A 20,778-nucleotide genomic window follows, 5' to 3' on the forward strand; every position below is an offset into this window, starting at 1 on the left:
GTGGCGGTGCTTCCCGACATTATTTCACATTCAATCCATTTTGCAAAAGCATCCACCACCACCAGGAACATTTTACCGAGAAACAGGCCCGCATAGTCGACATGGATCCTCAACCATGGTCTGGAGGGCCAGGACCACAAACTTAGTGGTGCCTCTCTGGGCGCGTTGCTCAACTGAGCACACACGCTGCATTGCCGTACACAGGACTCTAAGTCAGAGTCGATACCGGGCCACCACACGCTTTCATCATTACTATACCCGGGTGTGTGCTGTGGAGATCCGAGATGAACGTCTCCCTGCCCTTTTTGGGCAATACTACGCGGTTACCCCACAACAGGCAGTCTGCCTGAATGGACAGCTCGTCCTTTCGTCGCTGGAACAGCTTGATTAGCTCTTGCATTTCAATGGGGATGCTGGCCCAGCTCCCATGCAGTACACAGTTTTTTACTAGGGACAGCAGAGGATCTTGGCTGGTCCAAGTCCGAATCTGGCGGGCCGTGACAAGTGATTTATCATTTTCAAACGCTTCCATGACCATCAACAAGTCTGCGGGCTGTGCCACCATCAACAAGTTTGCAGGCTGCGCTATTTCCACCCCTTCGATCTTTTGGCTAAGATCATGCGTAACTGACCTGACAGGGGAGTAACCATGACCAGAAAGTGGTTCTCCCTGGATCAGGAAGGTGGTTCTCCTATGCTTTTTGGAAATAGGAGGTGGGTGGGGGGCCTGCCCCGTCCACCTCCATGGCACGAACCTGGTATTGCAGTACTTCCAGGAACGGTGCTTTGGCTCTAGGCCTTTTGGCTAAGAGCATTGGCGCAGAGTGATCCTTGAATGGGCCCAAGGTGACCTCTGGTGTTTGTGATCTGACAAGTTGATCTGACAAAGAATTGGAAAGATTGGCAACGAATAAAACATTTTTTAAAAATCCACCCCCGTGGTGGGCAATGGTAGCCGACAGAGCAACCGCACAGTTCTCGGTGCCTGGCCTGTGGCGGATGGTATAGTTATATGCTGATAGCGCGAGTGCCCACCTTTGTATGCGAGCTGAGGCATTAGTATTTATCCCCTTGTTTTCAGCGAACAGGGATGTAAGGGGCTTGTGATCGGTTTCCAGCTCAAATTTGAGGCCAAATAGGTACTGATGCATTTTCTTTACCCCGAACACACACTCTAATGTCTCTTTCTCAATCATGCTGTAGGCCCTCTCGGCCTTAGACAAGCTCCTGGAAGCATAGGCGACAGGTTGCAACTTCCCTGCAACGTTAGCTTGTTGTAATACACACCTGACTCCGTACGATGACGTGTCACATGCTATCACAGGTATTTTACACGGGTTATACAATACAAGCAGCTTGTTGGAGCATAAAATGTTTCTGGCTTTCTCAAAAGCAATTACTTGGTTTTTTCCCCATACCCAGTTCTCACCTTTACGCAATAACACATGGAGGGGCTCTAAAAGGGTGCTTAACCCCGGTAGGAAGTTACCAAAATAGTTGAGGAGTCCCAGGAACGACCGCAGCTCCGTGACATTCTGTGGCCTGGGCGCGTTCCTGATAGCCTCTGTCTTGGCGTCTGTGGGCCGAATGCCATCCGCCGCGATCTTTCTCCCCAAAAACTCCACTTCTGTTGCCATGAAGACGCATTTCGACCTCTTCAGCCGCAGCCCTACGCGATCCAGTTGGTGGAGGACCTCCTCCAGGTTTTGTAGGTGCTCGACGGTGTCCCGACCCGTGACCAATATGTCATCCTGAAAAACCACCGTGTGTGGTACCGACTTGAGTAGGCTCTCCATGTTTCTCTGGAAGATCGCTGCAGATGACCGAATTCCAAACGGGCATCTGTTGTAGATGAACAGTCCCTTGTGCGTGTTGATGCAGGTGAGGCCCTTCGAAGACTCCTCTAGCTCCTGCGTCATGTAGGCCGAAGTCAGGTCGAGCTTGGTGAACGTCTTGCCTCCTGCCAGCGTCGCAAATAGGTCGTCTGCCTTCGGTAGCAGGTATTGGTCCTGTAGCGAGAAACGATTAATAGTTACTTTATAATCGCCGCAAATCCTGACCGTGCCATCACTTTTGAATACTGGAACAATCGGGCTGGCCCACTCGCTGAATTCCACTGGGGAGATGATGCCCTCACGTTGCAGCCTGTCCAGCTCGATTTCCACTCTCTCCCTCATCATGTGAGGTACCGCTCGCGCCTTGTAGTGAATGGGTCGTGCCTCTGGGACCAAGTGGATCCGCACCTTCACCCCAGAAAAGTTTCCAATGTCTGGCTCAAAAAGGGAAGGACATTTGTTAAGAACCTGGGTACATGAGGCCTCATCGACATGTGATAGCGCTCGGATGTCATCGCAGTTCCAGCGGATTTTGCCCAGCCAGCTCCTTCCAAGCAGTGTGGGGCCATCGCCCGGGACAATCCAGAGTGGCAGTTCATGCACCGTGCCCTCGTAGGTGACCTTGACCATGGCGCTGCCCAGGACAGTGATAAGCTCTTTGATGTACGTTCTCAGTTTCGTGTGGATGGGGCTCAGGGCTGGACTGAATGTCTTGTTGCACCACAGTCTCTCAAACATCTTTTTACTCATGACGGATTGGCTAGGGCCAGTGTCCAGTTCCATGGCTACGGGTAAGCCATTCAATTTTACGTTTAGCATTATAGTTGGACATTTCACCGAAAATGTGTGCACCCCGTGTACTTCAGCATCTGCCTCCTCTCTTTCAGGCTCGAAATTGCTTTGATCCACCATGGACCGATCTTCCTCTGCCACGTGGTGGTTAGCAGGTTTTGCAGAGCTTGCAGCTCGTTTGCAAGCTCGTTGGAGGTGCCCCATTGTTCCACAGCTCTTGCAAACATACCCTTTGAAGTGGCATGAATAAGCTGAATGGAAGCCTCCTCAATGCCAACAAGGTGTGAATTGCCTTGCATTCATCCTTTGTTGGGGACTCTGAGTCATCTGGGTCACCTGAGGCCTGCTGGCAGTTGCAGACTCGTGGGTTCTGCCCTGTACATTTCTGCTCGCAAACACAGTTCCAGTTAATTGATGAACATTGCTAGCACTTGTGTGCTTAGAGATTTGTTTGGTGTTATCACTGGTGGACATAAACGCCTGTGCTATCGCAATGGCCTTACTAAGGGTCGGTGTCTCTACAGTCAAAAGTTTTCGTAGGATGGTCTCGTGGCCAATGCCCAGTACAAAAAAGTCTCTGAGCATTTGCTCCAGGTAGCCATCAAACTCACATTGTCCTGCAAGTCGCCTTAGCTCGGCGACGTAGCTCGCCACTTCCTGACCTTCAGATCACTGGCACGTGTCGAACCGATACCTCGCCATCAGCACGCTCTCCCTCGGGTTAAGATGCTCCCGAACCAGTGTACACAGTTCCTCATACGACTTATCTGTGGGTTTCACCGGAGGCAGAAGATTCTTCATGAGGCTGTAGGTCGGTGCCCCGCAGACCGTGAGGAGGACCGCTCTCCTTTTTGCAGCGCTTCCTTCTCCGTCCAGCTCGTTGGCTACAAAGTATTGGTCTAACCGTTCGACATAGTTTTCCCAATCCTCACCCTCCGAGAACTTCTCCAGGATGCCCACAGTTTGCTGCATCTTTGCGTTGGATTTGTATTCTCGTCGCCAGTTGTTGTGTTCCTAACACAGGTGAGGCTGCACACAGGGAGGTTAAAGTAACAGTGACCTCAGTCTTTAATAAGATACTCCAGAGTGAGGAAGAGGCCTTGGGGGCCGGCTTATATACAGTGCTCCCAAGGGATGCTGGGATCCTTTGGGACTTCAGGGGGTGAGCTCCCTGGTGATGGAACATGGGAGTGCATGCTTTACAGATACACAACAGTTGCACCATGGGCCTGGCACAGAAATGGCAGCAGAGCTGGAGCAGGCCCCGGGAATTGCCCGACCAAAGTGTTTGTATGACGTTCTCCTGTCTGCTATTTGGGCTCAGGGGGTTAGCCCCTCTAGGATAAAGCGATTCTTGATTCTGTTAAAATAGCAGGCAGAGGAATGGCAGGCAACCACACTGGGCCAGATCGTCCCGTGTGTTATCAACGCCCGTCGTTATTACTGCGCAGAACTGGCCGGCAAGTTCTGGGGATTGAGATACGCTGTGAGTTGCGAATCTCCAGAACTTGCTGCTCGATTTGCGCCACTCTGCCGATTGCTTGGCCCTCAACCTCCCTGTTATTTTTAAGAACTTGCTGGATCTGCTCATTAATCGCCCGTTAAACCCGCCACAGAAAGTTAGGGCTGGAACTAAACAGCGGAAGTACCTTTTAACACTGTGATAATTGTTAATGCAACGCCATTCAACCTCTCCAGCCCAGAAAGGGAACAATTTAAACTGTGGAGTCTCATTCCTGCATGTAGTAAATTATTCTTGGAGATTTTAATTTTTTTTTAAATGTTTTCCTTTCTGTGTCTCTCTTAATCCAATCTTTTCCCCCTCTCTTTATTTCTCTTTCTGATTTGACTCTAATTTGCTCTATTTCCTTCATCTGTTGCTTTCTCAATCCTTACATCTCATTGGTTACGGAGATAGACTGTTAGTCCTGTCGTTCACTAAAATCCCAGAGGCCCACACCGTGCCATTATCAGCTCGTACTTCCAGCAAGTTACGGCACTAATTATATTCGATCTGATGGACGCCAGAAAAAGTCAAACCCACGGGACATGTCATGAGATAAGGACATAAGAAATAGGAGCAGAAGTAAGCCATTCGGCCCCTCGAGCCTGCTCCACCATTCAATAAGATCATGGCTGATCTTCGACCTCAACTCCACTTTCCTGCACTGTCCCTGTCATGTATGTAACCTTCATGTAACTGTAACCTTCATGTAACAACACTGTACACTGTATACACCTAAGAAATGCACACCTTGACCACAGGGGGTGAACTTGTGGGAGACACTCCTCACCTGGTCATCCAGGTATATAAAGGGACGTCCCATACAGGGTCATCACTTCTTGGTCCTGTGAATAAAGATACAGGTCACAGAGTGACCTTGTCTCCAGTATGTGTCTCGTGTTGATTTACAGTAGTTTACAGTAGAGTGTAAGGACACAACATTTGGCGACGAGAAACGAGGATCAACGACTCACAAGAATGGCCGCCGGTAGCACAGAGGAACGGTACTGTGTTGGTGAGGACTGGGACGATTTCGTTGAGAGGCTCCAGCAGAGCTTTGTCATGAAGGACTGGCTGGGAGATGCAGTGGCTGACAAGCGAAGGACGCATCTACTGACCAGCTGTGGACCTAAGACATACGCGCCGATGAAAGACCTGCTCGCACCCGAGAAGCCGGCGGACAAAATCTTTGAGGAGCTCAGCAAACTGATCGGTGAGCACCTCAAACCGACGAGCAGTATACACATGGCCCGACACCGATTCTATATACACCGACATCGGGAAGGGCAGAGCATACCGGACTTTGTTGCGGACCTTTGGCGCTTGGCCAACCTCTGTAAGTTCACAGACACCTGCAGGGGGGAGATGTTACGGGATTTCTTCATTGAGGGCATTGGTCATGCCGGGATTTTTAGGAAGCTAATTGAGACCAAGGACTTGACCTTGGAAGCAGCGGCATTGATGGCTCAAACCTTCATGGCGGGGGAGGAGGAAACCAAGATCATATACGCGCGCAACTCTGCTCCCAACGTGGCAATGGAGCAGGGAGTTAACATGGTAAACGCGACTCAGAACCCCACAGGCAGGCAAGGGCAATTCGACACCACCTAGGCAGTAACAGACTCTAGAGTGGGTCCTCAACAGAGACAATGGCAGGTTGAACGGACATTTACACCATCACAAGGGACAATGCGTCCCGGGATGGGGCCATTGACACCCACTAACAGAGTGCTCAAGAGTAATCAGAGACAATCAGAGAGGAATGCCTGGTAACAGCCCTTTTGTTCACAACAATCTCAGCTCATGCTGGGGGTGCGGGGGCAGACATGCTGCAAAAACCTGCAGGTTTCAACAATTTATCTGCAGAAATTGTAACTTCAGTGGACATTTAGCCAGATGAGCAGGAAGCCCGCAACGAGGCTGGTTTACGAAGCAGATGAACCACAAGAAGGGTCTGCAAGGCAGGGTTATGCCTGGGACACAGCAATGGACGCTGAAGTTCAGCGGGTTCATGTGGCAAACATCCACAGCCCATATACCAAAACGCCACCTATGATGATGAAAGTCCCATTAAACGGCTTCCCGGTACACATGGAGCTGGACACAGGGGCCAGTCAGTCACTTATGAGTGTCCAACAATTCGAGAAACTATGGCCACTCAGAGCTAGCAGACCCAAACTAGAACGCATTGACACGCAATTACGGACGTACACCAAAGAGATCATCCCAGTGTTAGGCAGTGTAATGTTGGTGGTCACACATAATGGATCAGAGAACCGGCTGCCACTCTGGATTGTCCCGGGAAATGGTCCCGCGCTTTTGGGGAGGAGCTGGCTAGCCGAGATGAACTGGAAATGGGGGGATGTGCACGCCATTTCATCTGTGGAGCGAAGTTCATGCTCACAGGTCCTACAGAAATTTGAGTCACTATTTCAACCTGGTGTCGGGACTTTCAAGGGCACCAAAGTAGTGATACGCATCACCCCAGACGCCAGACCAGTGCACCACAAAGCCAGAGCTGTGCCGTATGTGATGCGGGAGAAAATTGAGAGTGAGTTGGACAGGTTGCTAAGAGAGGGCATAATTTCGCCCGTTGAATTCAGCGACTGGGCAAGCCCCATCGTCCCTGTTCTAAAAGCGGACGGCTTGGTCAGGATCTGTGGCGACTACAAGGCCACTATCAACCGAGTGTCACTACAAGACCAATACCCGCTTCTGAGAGCGGAGGATCTTTTCGCCACGCTGGCAGGCGGCAAGCTGTTCACCAAGTTGGACCTCACTTCAGCCTACATGACCCAAGCTACTGACCACCATCACCACGCACAAGGGACTGTTTGTCAACAACAGGTGCCCATTTGGCATTCGATCAGCGGTCGCTATCTTTCAAAGGAACATGGAAAGCTTGCTCAAATCCATCCCTGGAACAATCGTATTTCAGGACGACATCCTTATCACGGGTCGTGACACCGAGGAACACCTCCACAACCTGGAGGAGGTGCTACGCCGACTGGACCGGGTAGACCTGCGACTAAAGAAGTCCAAGTGTGTGTTTTTGGCCCCAGAGGTCGAGTTTTTGGGCAGGAGGGTTGCTGCAGATGGGATCCGGCCTACCGAATCCAAAACGGAGGTGATCCGTCGTGCGCCCAGGCCCGGCAACACATCGGAGTTGTGTTCATTTCTGGGACTATTGAACTACTTCGGGAACTTTCTGCCGAATTTAAGCACATTGTTGGAGCCGCTACACATGCTCCTGCGTAAGGGTTGCGATTGGTTTTGGGGGGGACTGTCAGGAACGGGCTTTCAATCGGGCGCAGAACCTGCTTTGTTCTAACAAGCTGTTGACCCTGTACAACCCCTGTAAGAAACTGGTTTTGACATGTGATGTATCATCCTATGGGGTTGGGTGCGTGTTGCAGCAGAGTAATGATGAGGGCCAACTCCAACCTGTGGCTTGTGCCTCCAGGTCGCTCTCCCAGGCAGAAAGGGGATATGGGATGGTTGAGAAGGAAGCACTCGCATGTGTCTACGGGGTGAAAAAGATGCACCAGTACCTTTTTGGCAGAAGGTTTGAGTTAGAAACGGACCACAAGCCGTTAACATCCCTGTTGTCAGACAGCAAAGCTGTCAATGCCAATGTGTCAGCTCGCATACAGCGATGGGCTCTCGCGCTGGCTACATATGACTACACCATACGGCACCGGCCAGGCACCGAAAATTGCGCTAACGCGCTCAGCAGGCTTCCACTGGCCACCACTGAGGGGGCAGCGGAGCAAAGCGTTGAGATGGTCATGGTTGTCGATGCTTTCGACAGCCCAGGCTCCCCAATCACAGCCCACCAGATCAAAACATGGATAAACAGACATCCCCTCCTATCCTTGATTAAGAAATGTGTCCTCACTTGGGATTGGGCGCCCGCACATGGAGCATGCCCTGAAGAGGTCAGACCGTTTTACAGACAGATGGATGAACTCTCCATCCAAGCCGACTGACTACAGTGGGGCAGCCGGGTAGTCATGCCCCAGAAGGGAAGGGAAGCATTCATCAGGGAACTCCACAGCGAGCACCCAGGCATCGTACTGATGAAGGCCATTGCCCGGTCACATGTATGGTGGCCGGGAATTGATGCAGACCTGGAACACTGTGTTCGTAGGTGCACAACGTGTGCCCAGCTGGGCAATGCCCCCCCAGGGAGGCCCCACTCAGCCCGTGGCCCTGGCCCACCAAGCCATGGTCACGTATTCACGTAGACTACGTGGGCCCGCTCATGGGGAAAATGTTCCTCACTGTTGTCGATGCATACTCGAAATGGATCGAGTGCATCATATTGAATTCGTGCATGACATCCACCACTGTGGAGAGTCTGCGTACAGTCTTTGCGACCCACGGCTTGTCGGACATCCTGGTTAGTGACAACGGCCCGTGCTTCAGTAGCTATGAATTCCGGGAGTTCATGTCGGGTAATGGCATCAAACATGTCAGGACAGCGCCGTTCAAGCCGGCCTCCAATGGCCAGGCGGAACATGCGGTCCAAATCATAAAACTGGGCATGCTCCGGATTCAAGGACCCTCCCTTCAATGCCGCCTATCGCGCCTCCTGCTGGCCTACAGGTCCCGACCGCACTCACTCACGGGGGTCCCGCCAGCGGAACTACTCATGAAATGCACAATTAAAACTCGGCTGTCCCTCATTCACCCAGTCCTGTCAGACATTGTTGAGGGCAAGTGCCAGTCCCAAAATTAGTGCCAGGACCGTAACTCAAAGGGGAGATGTATAGAAATCGATGACCCTGTATTTGTTCTTAATCACGCCTTGGGGCCTAAGTGGCTTGAGGATACTGTAATTGGCAAAGAGGGGAATTAGGTCATAGTGGTAAAACTCAACAATGGACAGATATGCCACAAGCATCTGGACCAAGTAAAAAAAAGGTTCAGCATGGATATTGAGGAACCTGAGGAAGATCATGAGATGGTATTCACACCACCGCCAGTGAACAAGCAACAAGAACATTCAGCAGCATGCACAGTCCCTGCGGCCAGCCCGGACAGGCCGGAATCACCACAGGTGACAAAGACGCATGCCAAGGCTCAACAATCAGAGCCCCAACTGCGGCGCTCCACGAGAGAGCGTCGACCGTCTGAAAGACACAATCTTTGACCCAAAGACGTTGGGGGGGGGGGAAGTGATGTCATGTATGTAATCTTCATGTAACAACACTGCAATACTGTATACACCTAAGAAATGCACACCTTGACCACAGAGGGTGAACTTGTGGGAGACACTCCTTACCTGGTCATCCAGGTATATAAAGGGAGGTCCCACGCAGGGTCATCACTTCTTGGTCCTGTGAATAAAGGTACAGGTCACAGAGTGACCTTGTCTCCAGTATGTGTCGCGTGTTGATTTACAGTAGTTTACAGTAGAGTGTAAGGACACTACAGTCCCCATATCCCTTGATTCCCTTAATATCCAAAAATCTATCTTGGCCACACTGTATGCCCTTGTTTTCAATTTGATACCATCCATTATTTCCTTAGTTAGCCACGGATGGTTATCCCTTCTCTTCCAATCTTTCCTTCTCATTGGGATATATTTTTGTTGCGAGTTATGAAATATCTCCTTAAATGTTTGCCACTGCTCATCAACCGTCCCATTCTTTAGTCTATTTTCCCATTCCACTTTAGCCAACTGCCCTCATACCTTTGTAGTCTCCTTTGTTTAAGCTTAGTTTGAGGTCCAACTTTCTCACCCTCCAACTGATTTTGAAATTCAACCATGTTATGGTCACTCATTCCTAGAGGATCCTTTACTACGAGATCATTTATTAATCCTGTCTCATTACACAGTACCAGATCTAAGATAGCCTGCTTCCTGGTTGGTTCCACAATGTACTGTTCAAGGAAACTATCCCGGATACACTCTATGAACTCTTCCTCAAGGCTACCCTGGCCAATTTGCTTTGTCCAATCAATATGAAGGTTAAAATCGCCCATGATTATTGCCATTCCTTTATCACAAGCCTCCATTATTTCTTGATTTATACTCCATCCAACAGTGTAGCTACTGTTTGGGGGCCTATAGACTACGCTCACCAGCAACTTTTTCCCCTTATTATTCCTTATCTCCACCCAAACTGATTCAACATCTTGATCCTCTGAGCCAATATCGTTTCTTACTAATGCACTGAATCCATCCTTTTTTAACAGTGTTACCCCACCTCCTTTTCCTTTCTGTCCGTCCTTTCGAATTGTCAAATACCCCTGGATATTTAGTTCCCAGACCTGGTCACCTTGCAACCCACGACTCTGTAATGTCTATCAGATCGTACCCATTTGTATCTATTTGTGTTGTCAACTCATCTATTTTGTTATGAATGCTACGTGCGTTCAGATTTTAAATTTGTGTTTTTACCATTTTTTCCTGCTTTGACCTCACTTTCTGATCCACCTTTATGTTTATACACCCTGTCCCTTCCTGTCACGCTCTGGTTTCCATTTCCCCCAGTGCCACCCTGCTCTATTGCCTTCTCCTTATTCTTTGACTTTGTGAGTTTTCGCTCATCTGAATCCTTCCCCCTACTAATTAGTTTAAAGCCCTCTCTACATCCCGAGTTATTCGATTCACCAGGACCCTAGTCTTATATGGTCGACCGCTTATTCTGAAACTATGCCCCCAGTTCTAGATTCCCCCACGAGGGGAAACATCCTCTCTGCATCTACCCTGTTAAGCCCCCTCAGAGTCTTATACATTTCAATAAGATCACCTCTCATTCTTCTAAACTCCAATGAGTAGAGGCCCAACCTGCTCAACCTTTCTTCATATGTGTAGGGGGTTTTTGTTCTGCCCAATTACGGGGGTCTTTGGTGGCTGTTGGTGTATTGGGCCTCTCTGTCCCTTCTAGGGGACGGTCCAGCAGCTTATGGCTCGCTGACCACTAAACTGGCCGTTTCGAAGCGCCCTCGCACCCCCATCTGGTTCTAAGCTCAGACTTTTGGTGGATTATGAGCTTCCACAAGGGAAAACAAAACATTCAGAGACAAGTGGTCCTTGGAAGAAAAAAAAACGGGCAAGTCCAATTTATTAACCACGGTAAGTTTCCAACAAGGCCAAACTTCATCAAAACACATTTCTGACACACAATTATAAACTATGAAAATCTATGGGAAGAAACGGACACAACAAAAACCTTACACAATTTTATCTTTACAAGACATTTCCAACACCACCCCCACCCCCCTTTTTACCTGACTGACCGAGGCTGACAGTTGGGAAAAGAACCCCCGGGATAATACTTACCATCCCTTTTGACAGTTATTTTTTTTAGCCTTAGGTTGGTTGGTTTACGGGGTAGCTGGAGTGAATGTTGCCTCTCCCAGTTACTTCGGTCTCCGGTTCTTCAGCTGGTTGGCCTCGGAGAGTTGTTCGGTGTGCGGCTCGGCTTCTTGAGACGATGTTGGGCTTCTCGGTAGTTGGATTGTATATTCTGCACACAAGTCGAGTCCAGGGCCCGTTCGATGGTAGGTTTCCCAGCCGGTAACAGTCCGTCTCTGTTCTCTCTCGGTTTCTGTCTGTCTGTGACTGCTACTGCTCCTCGATTCCTTCTCCTACTGCTCCAGCTGCTTCTCCCCCATCAATGGTTCCATAGGTCCTATATTTGTATCCAATTTAGTTCTGGCCTTTTTGCGCCCAAACTCAGTTGGTGGTCCATTGTGTAAGTTTGGGCGGGGAGATAGCTTTGAATATTTAATCAGAAGATGTCACAGGTACAGGGAAGGTGTGAGGACAGGGGTATTGTTTCAGTGCACATTGGTGCCTCAAAGTCTGCTGGTCCATTGTAATAGTCCTGGGAGTCAATCGGTTTGAGCTTTCCCTTTGATGGGCCATCACCGCAGTGATCTCAGGACTATTGTCCACTGTCCATATTAATTAGGTAGATGATGGTCCACATTCATAATTTGATTAGGGGTGAGTCATATTTTCGAACTGGGCCGGGTAGTCCCCATTGGTTGAGGATTTCCCCACTTCAGGCCCGACTCAACCCCTGATTGGCCTGTCAGAATGCACTTTTCCCCCATTGGCCAGTGCCTCTGTCTCGCTTGTGAGCCAGACTCCACAATGTCTGTATCCGCCCACACATTTCCCAGCCTGCCTGGTCTGAGGAATTTACTTGGCCAAAAATGTTCATTTAAAATGTATAGGACGATCTCATCTTGGTTTTCTTGTCCTTAGGGTGTTCCAATAAAATGCGGCCGTGGATTTTTGAACCTTACATATGACAACCCCTTCATCTCAGGAATCAACCTGACAACAATGAGGCGATGCCCTCAATGCCACACTGAGTATTAAGAGGTGTGGAGGAGTTGGAGTTAAAGAGATACAACTGCCAGGCAGGGGCACGCTCAGATGGGCCTGCTTCTATGTATCTGTGAGATTAACTGTGTTGGGTAGAGCTATTTAAAAGAGCTATTCAGAAGATGCTCTTTATTTACAGGGTATGAAATATTGGAAAGTGTCTGCCAGAACTGACATTCAAAAGGCAGTCGGATGCTCGGCTGGGAGAGTTAGGTTACTGAGCCACACTGCCATAGTTGCCCGGGAACTTAAACGCTTTGATATCGACATCGCCGCCCTAAGCGAGACCCAGCGGGCAAGGGAAGGCCAGCTCAAGGAACAAGGTGGAGGTTACACCTTCTTCTGGAAAGGACAGGGACTGTGGTTCTCGTATTGGACTGTTCAGCCATCTAAGGACTCATTTTAAGAGTGGAAGCGAGTCTTCCTCGATTGCGAGGGACTGCCGATGACGATGATGGTCCTCTTTGGTGCCATTACCACAGCTTTGCAGTTTGACGTGTATCCAAAGACGCCACATGAGGGCGCCAAATGCAAAGGGAAATTCCAGCCTCTGAAAGCTTCCATTTCCTGCACAGGACAGAGACAGGTTTAGGACGCAGGGCGTACAAAGAGCGCTCCTCCGTCAGTTTGGGGGCCTTCGTTTACTGCGATCAGTGCCAGTTACAAGGTGAATGTTGCCCACTTCCTGAAAGCAGACCTTCACTGTGATCAAGGGATCGGCTGCGGCAGAAAATGATGATGTTGTGCTGGCTGCTGCCCCATTCTCTGTATCGCCTCTTCTGGGCCCCGAACTCACACCTCTCCTGGGCCCCGATCACATCCCTCTACGAACTCCCGCCGCTCCTCCGCCCCGACATCGTCGCTCCTGCTGTACCTGCCTGCACTGCAGTCAGCGGCCTGGATTTGCGCCCAGGGGCAGCACGGGCCCAGCCCACACTGCGATATGAGCGCGCACTAGGTCCGTGCAGCAGAGCTGGTCTCCAGTCGTCCTGGTTAACCCTTGCCACTGGACCAAGACCTCGCTCTGTCAAAGCCCGTGTGGTGGCTGGTGAGCAACAGTCACCCCACGTTAAAACAATCCACCCACAGGCATCTTCCACCCTTCAGGATGTAGTTCGGGATCCGGAATATCAGGTCCTTCATTGAAACACCTGTGAACTCATCCCTTTTTGGCGTGGAAGCAAGTCATCCTCGCTTCGAGGGACTGCCTATGATAATGATCTCTGTATCCCATGAGTTTGCGGGAGGACAAATGTAGCCCTTTGCACAATGGGAACCGGTGTAACCAGTATACTGACACAAAACATTCCCCTCCATGGTGCCTGATCTCTGTGACAAGAGCCATAACAAAGATAACATTATTACCACGTTTGTTTATTGTTAATATTGCAGTCAGTGGAGCGGAATCCCAGACGCTGCGTATAACGGGCGGCAGATCTTTTGTCCACACCTTTTGTCCAACCGCCCGCGACACAGTTCTCGGCCTCTGTTTCGCAGCAGACATTGTATCTGGTCCCCAGGCTGACTGTGAGGGAGGCAGAACCAATCAGGAGCGGGATAAATCCAGGTCAATCCAAACACAATCAATTCGAAACACTCACACATTTCCACGCTGCTTATTTTTGTCCAGTCCTTACCATAGATTGTGGATGAGTCACCGTTTCCTCCAGCTTGAATATCGAGACGGCAAACGGGTGACCTCATAGAAGGGTTTCGACGGGGTAGACGTAGAGAAGATGTTTCCTCTTGTAGAGGAGTCAAAAACAAGGGGGCCTTCACTAGAAGAAAGTCACTAATAAATCCACTGGGCAATTCAGGAAAAACTTCTTTCCCAGAGAGCAGTTGGAAAGTGGAACTTGCGACCACAGGGAGTGCTTGAAGCAAATAATATAGATACATGTAATGTATGCACCTGTGAGTATGCTCACCGGTTTGTAGAGCTGTTGAATTCTCGTCTGCCGTCCGGACACGCCATGGCGTACCATCTTGCCGTCCGGAGGAGGCGGGGGTCCCCAATGGAGTGCACTCTATGCGGGAGTCCTCCCTCTATTTATCGGGGACTTGGCCTGGAGGGTGGTGCACGGGGCAGTCCTGTGCAATAAGTTTTTAAGCCGGTTCACGGGCTCCCAGGCCGCCTGCAATTTCTGCGGTCTGGAAGAGTCCGTGTTCCACGTTTTTATTGAATGTGCGAGGTTGCAGCCCCTGTTCCATTCTTTAAAGGGGCTGCTCCTCAATTTCTGGTTGCACTTCAGTCCCACACTCGTGATCTTTGGGCACCCTGTGCGGAGGGGAGCGGGTAGGTCCGAGGGCTTCCTCGTAGGACTGCTCCTGGGCCTGGCCAAGGATGCCATCAGCCGGTCCAGGCAGCGGGCGGTCGAGGGGGTCGTTCAGCCCAACTGCCTGCCTCTCTTCCGCGGTTACATCCGAGCCAGGGTGTCCCTGGAGATGGAGCACGCGGTGTCCACCGGTACGCTCGCGGCCTTCCGCGAGAGGTGGGCGCCGGAGGGACTGGAGTGTATCATCACCCCCGGCAACCAAACTTTAATTTGATTTTATATGTTTTAAAGTTTAATTTGTTTTCATTGCCGGGTTTTTAGTGTCCCCCTCCCCTTTTATAGGGGGCACTTGAAAGAATTTATGATTTTATTGCCCAAAAAAAAATCACAAAACAAAAAAAAAAAGGGCAGTTGGAAAATGTTTGGAGTGTCCCCCAGATTGGGGGTCATTTGACTTAATTGGGTAATTTTGTTTCCTATTAAAAGAGTTGTAGCGCTGTTGAATTCTCGTCTGCTGTCCGGACACGCCATGGCGCACCATCTTGCCGTCCGGAGGAGGTGGGGGTCTCCAATGGAGTGCTCCCAACGCGGGAGTCCTCCCAGTATTTATCGGGGACTTGGCCTGGAGGGTGGTGCATGGAGCAGTCCTGTGCAATAAGTTTTTAAGCCGGTTCACGGGCTCCCAGGCTGCCTGCAATTTCTGCGGTCTGGAAGAGTCCGTGTTCCATGTTTTTATGGAATGTGCGAGGTTGCAGCCCCTGTTTCATTATTTAAAGGGGCTGCTCCTGAAATTCTGGCTGCACTTCAGTCCCACACTCCTGATCTTTGGGCACCCTGTGCGGAGGGGAGCGGTAGGTCCGAGGGCCTCCTCGTAGGACTGCTCCTGGGCACGGCCAAGGGTGCCATCAGCCGGTCCAGGCAGCGGGCGGTCGAGGGGGTCGTTCAGCCCGACTGCCTGCCTCTCTTCTGTGGTTACATCCGGGCCAGGGTGTCCTTGGAATGGAGCACGCGGTGTCCACCGGTACGCTCGCGGCCTTCCGCGAGAGGTGGGCGCCGGAGGGACTGGAATGCGTCATCACCCCCGGCAACCAAATTTTAATTTGATTTAAGTTTACCGTCAAGAGTTTAATTTGTTTAATGTGTCAGTTTTCATGCCCCCCTTTAATCAGGGGGCTCTTGTATTAATGTTCAACAACAAAATAGTTATAGAGCTGTTGACCTGATGTTTGGGCATCCTGTGCGGAGGGGAGCGGGCAGCTCGATGGGCGCCGGAGGGACTGGAGTGCATCATCACCCCCGGGAACAGAATTTTAATTTCATTTAAAGTATCCGTAAAAGTTTATTTTGTAATTTGTGGGTTCTCGTGCCCGTGCCAAAAGGGGGTGCTTGATTTTATGTTCTATTAAAATAGTTGTAGAGCTGTTGAGTTGGGAGTGGCTTAGCCAGTCACGTGATGTTCACAAGACTCAATAAAACCCCAGCCAGTTGGGTTCGGGGGATCCACGATGAGGCAGGTGGTTGTGAGCCTGGTGGATGAACTGGTAATGTGTTGTGTGATTGTTAAACCTTTGCTCATAAACCAACTAGTTCTCAATAGCAATTCTTAAGCAAGAACCCATGAGGCAAATATATTACAATGCATTTAAGGGGAAGCTCAATAAGCACATGAACGAGAAAGGAATATCTCCAAGTTTGCAGACCTATCATCATCATAGGCAGTCCCTCGAAGCGAGGATGACTTGCTTCCACGCCAAAAAAGGATGAATTCACAGGTGTTTCAATGAAGGACCTAATGTTCCAGGTCCCGAACTACATCCTGAAGGGTGGAAGATGCCTGTGCGTGGTTTTTTTTTAATGTGGGGTGACCGTTGCACACCAGCCACCACACAGGCCTGACAGAGCTAGGTCTTGGTCCAGTGACAAGGATTACCCAGGATGACTGGAGACCTGCTCTGCTGCACCCACAGGGAGCTTCAAACCCCATATCTTACGCATCAGCAAGACCATTGATTTCCAACCCCACCACATGGCTCAGCTCCACCCACCCGCACTGCCACGTAAACCCTTATCTGTGCCTGCACCACGAGACTCGGCTACTTCAACACCCTCCTGGCCAGTCTCCTAACTGCCATAAACTCCAAGTCGTCTGAACTCCGCAATCTACATCCTGATCCCAGTCGCCCACTTCCTGCTGACCGACACTGGCTCCCCATCTCCAAACAGTTCAAGTTGAAAATCCTCATCCTCTTCTGCAAGTCCTTCCGTGGCCTCCTCCCCCACCCGACCTCGGCAACCTTTTCAAGCTGTATGTCCCCTCCGGCATAGCGTGATTCTCTGCCTCTGGCCTCCTACGCATCCTCTTCCTGCCTCCACTTCAGTCACCTTGGCCCCACTTCTGGGAGCTCCCTCCTCAATCCCCTCCTCCTCCCTTACTTTTATCCCCATCTTTAAAAGCCTTCTTAAAGTCATTGTTTCACCACCTTTGGTCAGCTCTCCGAACTTTACCGCAACGTCTCAACGCCTGCTCGTTTTCAGCTTTGTGAAGTGCTTTTAAAAAATTCGTTCTCGGGATATGGGTGTCGCTGGTAAGGCCGGCATTTATTGCCCGTCCCTAATTGCCCCTTGAGAAGGTGGTGGTGAACCACCTTCTTGAACCGCTGCAGTCCGTGTGGTGAAGGTGCTCCCACAGTGCTGTTAGGAAGGGAGTTCCAGGATTGTGACCCAGTGACGATGAAGGAACAGCCGATATATTTCCAAGTCAGGATGGTGTGTGACTCGGAGGGGAACGTGGAGGTGGTGGTGTTCCTATGCACCTGCTGCCCCTGTCCTTCTCGGTGGTAGAGGTCGCGGGTTTGGGAGGTGCTGCCGAAGAAGCCTTGGCGAGTTGCTGCAGTGCATCTTGTAGATGGTGCACACTGCAGCCAGGGGGCGCCGGTGGTGGAGGGAGTGAATGTTGAGGGGGTGGGGGGTGAATGTTGAAGGGGAAGAGGTGCATGTTGAAGGGGGAGGGGGGAATGTTGAAGGGGGAGGGGGAATGTTGAAGGGGGAGGGGGAATGTTGAAGGGGAGGGGTGAATGTTGAAGGGGAAGGGGAGAATGTTGAAGGGGGAGGGGGGAATGTTGAAGGGGAGGGGGAATGTTGAAGGGGGGGGGGGGAATGTTGAAGGGGAGGGGGAATGTTGAAGGGGGGGGGGGGAATGTTGAAGGGGAGGGGGGAATGTTGAAGGGGAGGGGTGAATGATGAAGGGGAGGGGGGAATGTTGAAGGGGGAGGGGTGAATGTTGAAGGGGGAGGGGGGAGGGGGGAATGTTGAAGGGGGAGGGGGGAATGATGAAGGGGGAGGAGGGAATGTTGAAGGGGGAGGGGGAATGTTGAAGGGGGAGGGGTGAATGTTGAAGGGGAGGGGGGAATGTTGAAGGGGGAGGGTGAATGTTGAAGGGGAGGGTGAATGTTGAAGGGGAGGGGGGAATGTTGAAGGGGAGGGGGGAATGTTGAAGGGGGAGGGGTGAATGTTGAAGGGGAGGGGGGAATGTTGAAGGGGGAGGGGTGAATGTTGAAGGGGAGGGGGGAATGATGAAGGGGGAGGAGGGAATGTTGAAGGGGGAGGGGGAATGTTGAAGGGGGAGGGGTGAATGTTGAAGGGGAGGGGGGAATGTTGAAGGGGAGGGGGGAATGTTGAAGGGGAGGGGGGAATGTTGAAGGGGGAGGGGGGAATGTTGAAGGAGGAGGGGGAATGTTGAAGGGGAGGGGGGAATGTTGAAGGGGAGGGGAGAATGTTGAAGGGGAGGGGTGAATGTTGAAGGGGGAGGGGTGAATGTTGAAGGGGAGGGGAGAATGTTGAAGGGGAGGGGGGAAATGTTGAAGGGGGAGGGGGGAATGTTGAAGGAGGAGGGGGAATGTTGAAGGGGGAGGGGGGAATGTTGAAGGGGAGGGGGAATGTTGAAGGGGGAGGGGGAATGTTGAAGGAGGAGGGGGAATGTTGAAGGGGGAGGGGGGAATGTTGAAGGGGAGGGGGGAATGTTGAAGGGGGAGGGGGGAATGTTGAAGGAGGAGGGGGAATGTTGAAGGGGGAGGGGGAATGTTGAAGGGGAAGGGGGAATGTTGAAGGGGAGGGGGAATGTTGAAGGGGGAGGGTGAATGTTGAAGGGGGAGGGGGGAATGTTGAAGGGGGAGGGGTGAATGTTGAAGGGGGAGGGGTGAATGTTGAAGGGGGAGGGGTGAATGTTGAAGGGGGAGGGTGGAATGTTGGGGGAGGGGGGAATGTTGAAGGGGGAGGGGGAATGTTGAAGGGGGAGGGGTGAATGTTGAAGGGGGAGGGTGGAATGTTGAAGGGGGAGGGGAGAATGTTGAAGGGGGAGGGGTGAATGTTGAAGGGGGAGGGGTGAATGTTGAAGGGGGAGGGTGGAATGTTGAAGGGGGAGGGGCGAATGTTGAAGGGGGAGGGGGGAATGTTGAAGGGGGAGGGTGGAATGTTGAAGGGGGAGGGGGGAATGTTGAAGGGGGGAGGGGTGAATGTTGAAGGGGGAGGGGGGAATGTTGAAGGGGGAGGGTGGAATGTTGAAGGGGGAGGGGGGAATGTTGAAGGGGGAGGGGTGAATGTTGAAGGGGGAGGGTGGAATGTTGAAGGGGGAGGGGTGAATGTTGAAGGGGGAGGGGGGAATGTTGAAGGGGGAGGGGTGGAATGTTGAAGGGGGAGGGGGGAATGTTGAAGGGGGAGGGGTGATGTTGAAGGGGGAGGGGGGAATGTTGAAGGGGGAGGGGTGAATGTTGAAGGGGGAGGGGAGAATGTTGAAGGGGAGGGGTGAATGTTGAAGGGGGAGGGGAGAATGTTGAAGGGGGAGGGTGAATGTTGAAGGGGGAGGGGGGAATGTTGAAGGGGGAGGGGGGAATGTTGAAGGGGGAGGGGGGAATGTTGAAGGGGGAGGGGAGAATGTTGAAGGGGAGGGGTGAATGTTGAAGGGGGAGGGGAGAATGTTGAAGGGGGAGGGTGAATGTTGAAGGGGGAGGGGTGAATGTTGAAGGGGGAAGGGTGAATGTTGAAGGGGAGGGGAGAATGTTGAAGGGGGAGGGGGGAATGTTGAAGGGGGAGGGGGGAATGTTAAAGGGGAGGGGAGAATGTTGAAGGGGGAGGGTGAATGTTGAAGGGGGAGGGGGGAATGTTGAAGGGGGAGGGGGGAATGTTGAAGGGGGAGGGGGGAATGTTGAAGGGGGTGGGGTGAATGTTGAAGGGGGAGGGTGAATGTTGAAGGGGGAGGGGGGAATGTTGAAGGGGGAGGTGTGAATGTTGAAGGGGGAGGGGGGAATGTTGAAGGGGAGGGGTGAATGTTGAAGGGGGAGGGGGGAATGTTGAAGGGGGAGGGGGAATGTTGAAGGGGGAGGGGGGAATGTTGAAGGGGGAGGGGTGAATGTTGAAGGGGGAGGGGGGAATGTTGAAGGGGGAGGGGTGAATGTTGAAGGGGGAGGGGGAATGTTGAAGGGGGAGGGGTGAATGTTGAAGGGGGAGGGGGGAATGTTGAAGGGGGAGGGGTGAATGTTGAAGGGGGAGGGGGGAATGTTGAAGGGGAAGGGGGGAATGTTGAAGGGGAATGGGGAATGTTGAAGGGGGAGGGTGGAATGTTGAAGGGGGAGGGGGGAATGTTGAAGGGGAGGGGTGAATGTTGAAGGGGAGGGGTGAATGTTGAAGGGGGAGGGGGAATGTTGAAGGGGGAGGGTGGAATGTTGAAGGGGGAGGGGGAATGTTGAAGGGGGAGGGGTGAATGTTGAAGGGGGAGGGGGGAATGTTGAAGGGGAGGGGTGAATGTTGAAGGGGGAGGGGTGAATGTTGAAGGGGAGGGTGGAATGTTGAAGGGGGAGGGTGAATGTTGAAGGGGGAGGGTGAATGTTGAAGGGGGAGGGGGGAATGTTGAAGGGGGAGGGGAATGTTGAAGGGGAGGGGGGAATGTTGATGGGGAGGGGGAATGTTGAAGGGGGAGGGGGGAATGTTGAAGGGGGAGGGGGAATGTTGAAGGGGAGGGGGGAATGT

The 20,778-nt window shown here is 51.7% G+C and overlaps 1 non-coding gene across 1 annotated transcript; it reads left to right on the forward strand.

Annotated features, from left to right (window-relative positions):
- The first annotated feature begins 593 nt into the window (after positions 1–593).
- On the forward strand, positions 594–792 carry LOC139241052 (U2 spliceosomal RNA). The gene has a single exon (XR_011588773.1). It is a non-coding gene; the product is annotated as a U2 spliceosomal RNA (small nuclear RNA).
- Positions 793–20,778: the final 19,986 nt, after the last annotated feature.

Source organism: Pristiophorus japonicus, chromosome X, assembly GCF_044704955.1.
Source record: "Pristiophorus japonicus isolate sPriJap1 chromosome X, sPriJap1.hap1, whole genome shotgun sequence".
NCBI lineage: Eukaryota > Metazoa > Chordata > Chondrichthyes > Pristiophoridae > Pristiophorus > Pristiophorus japonicus.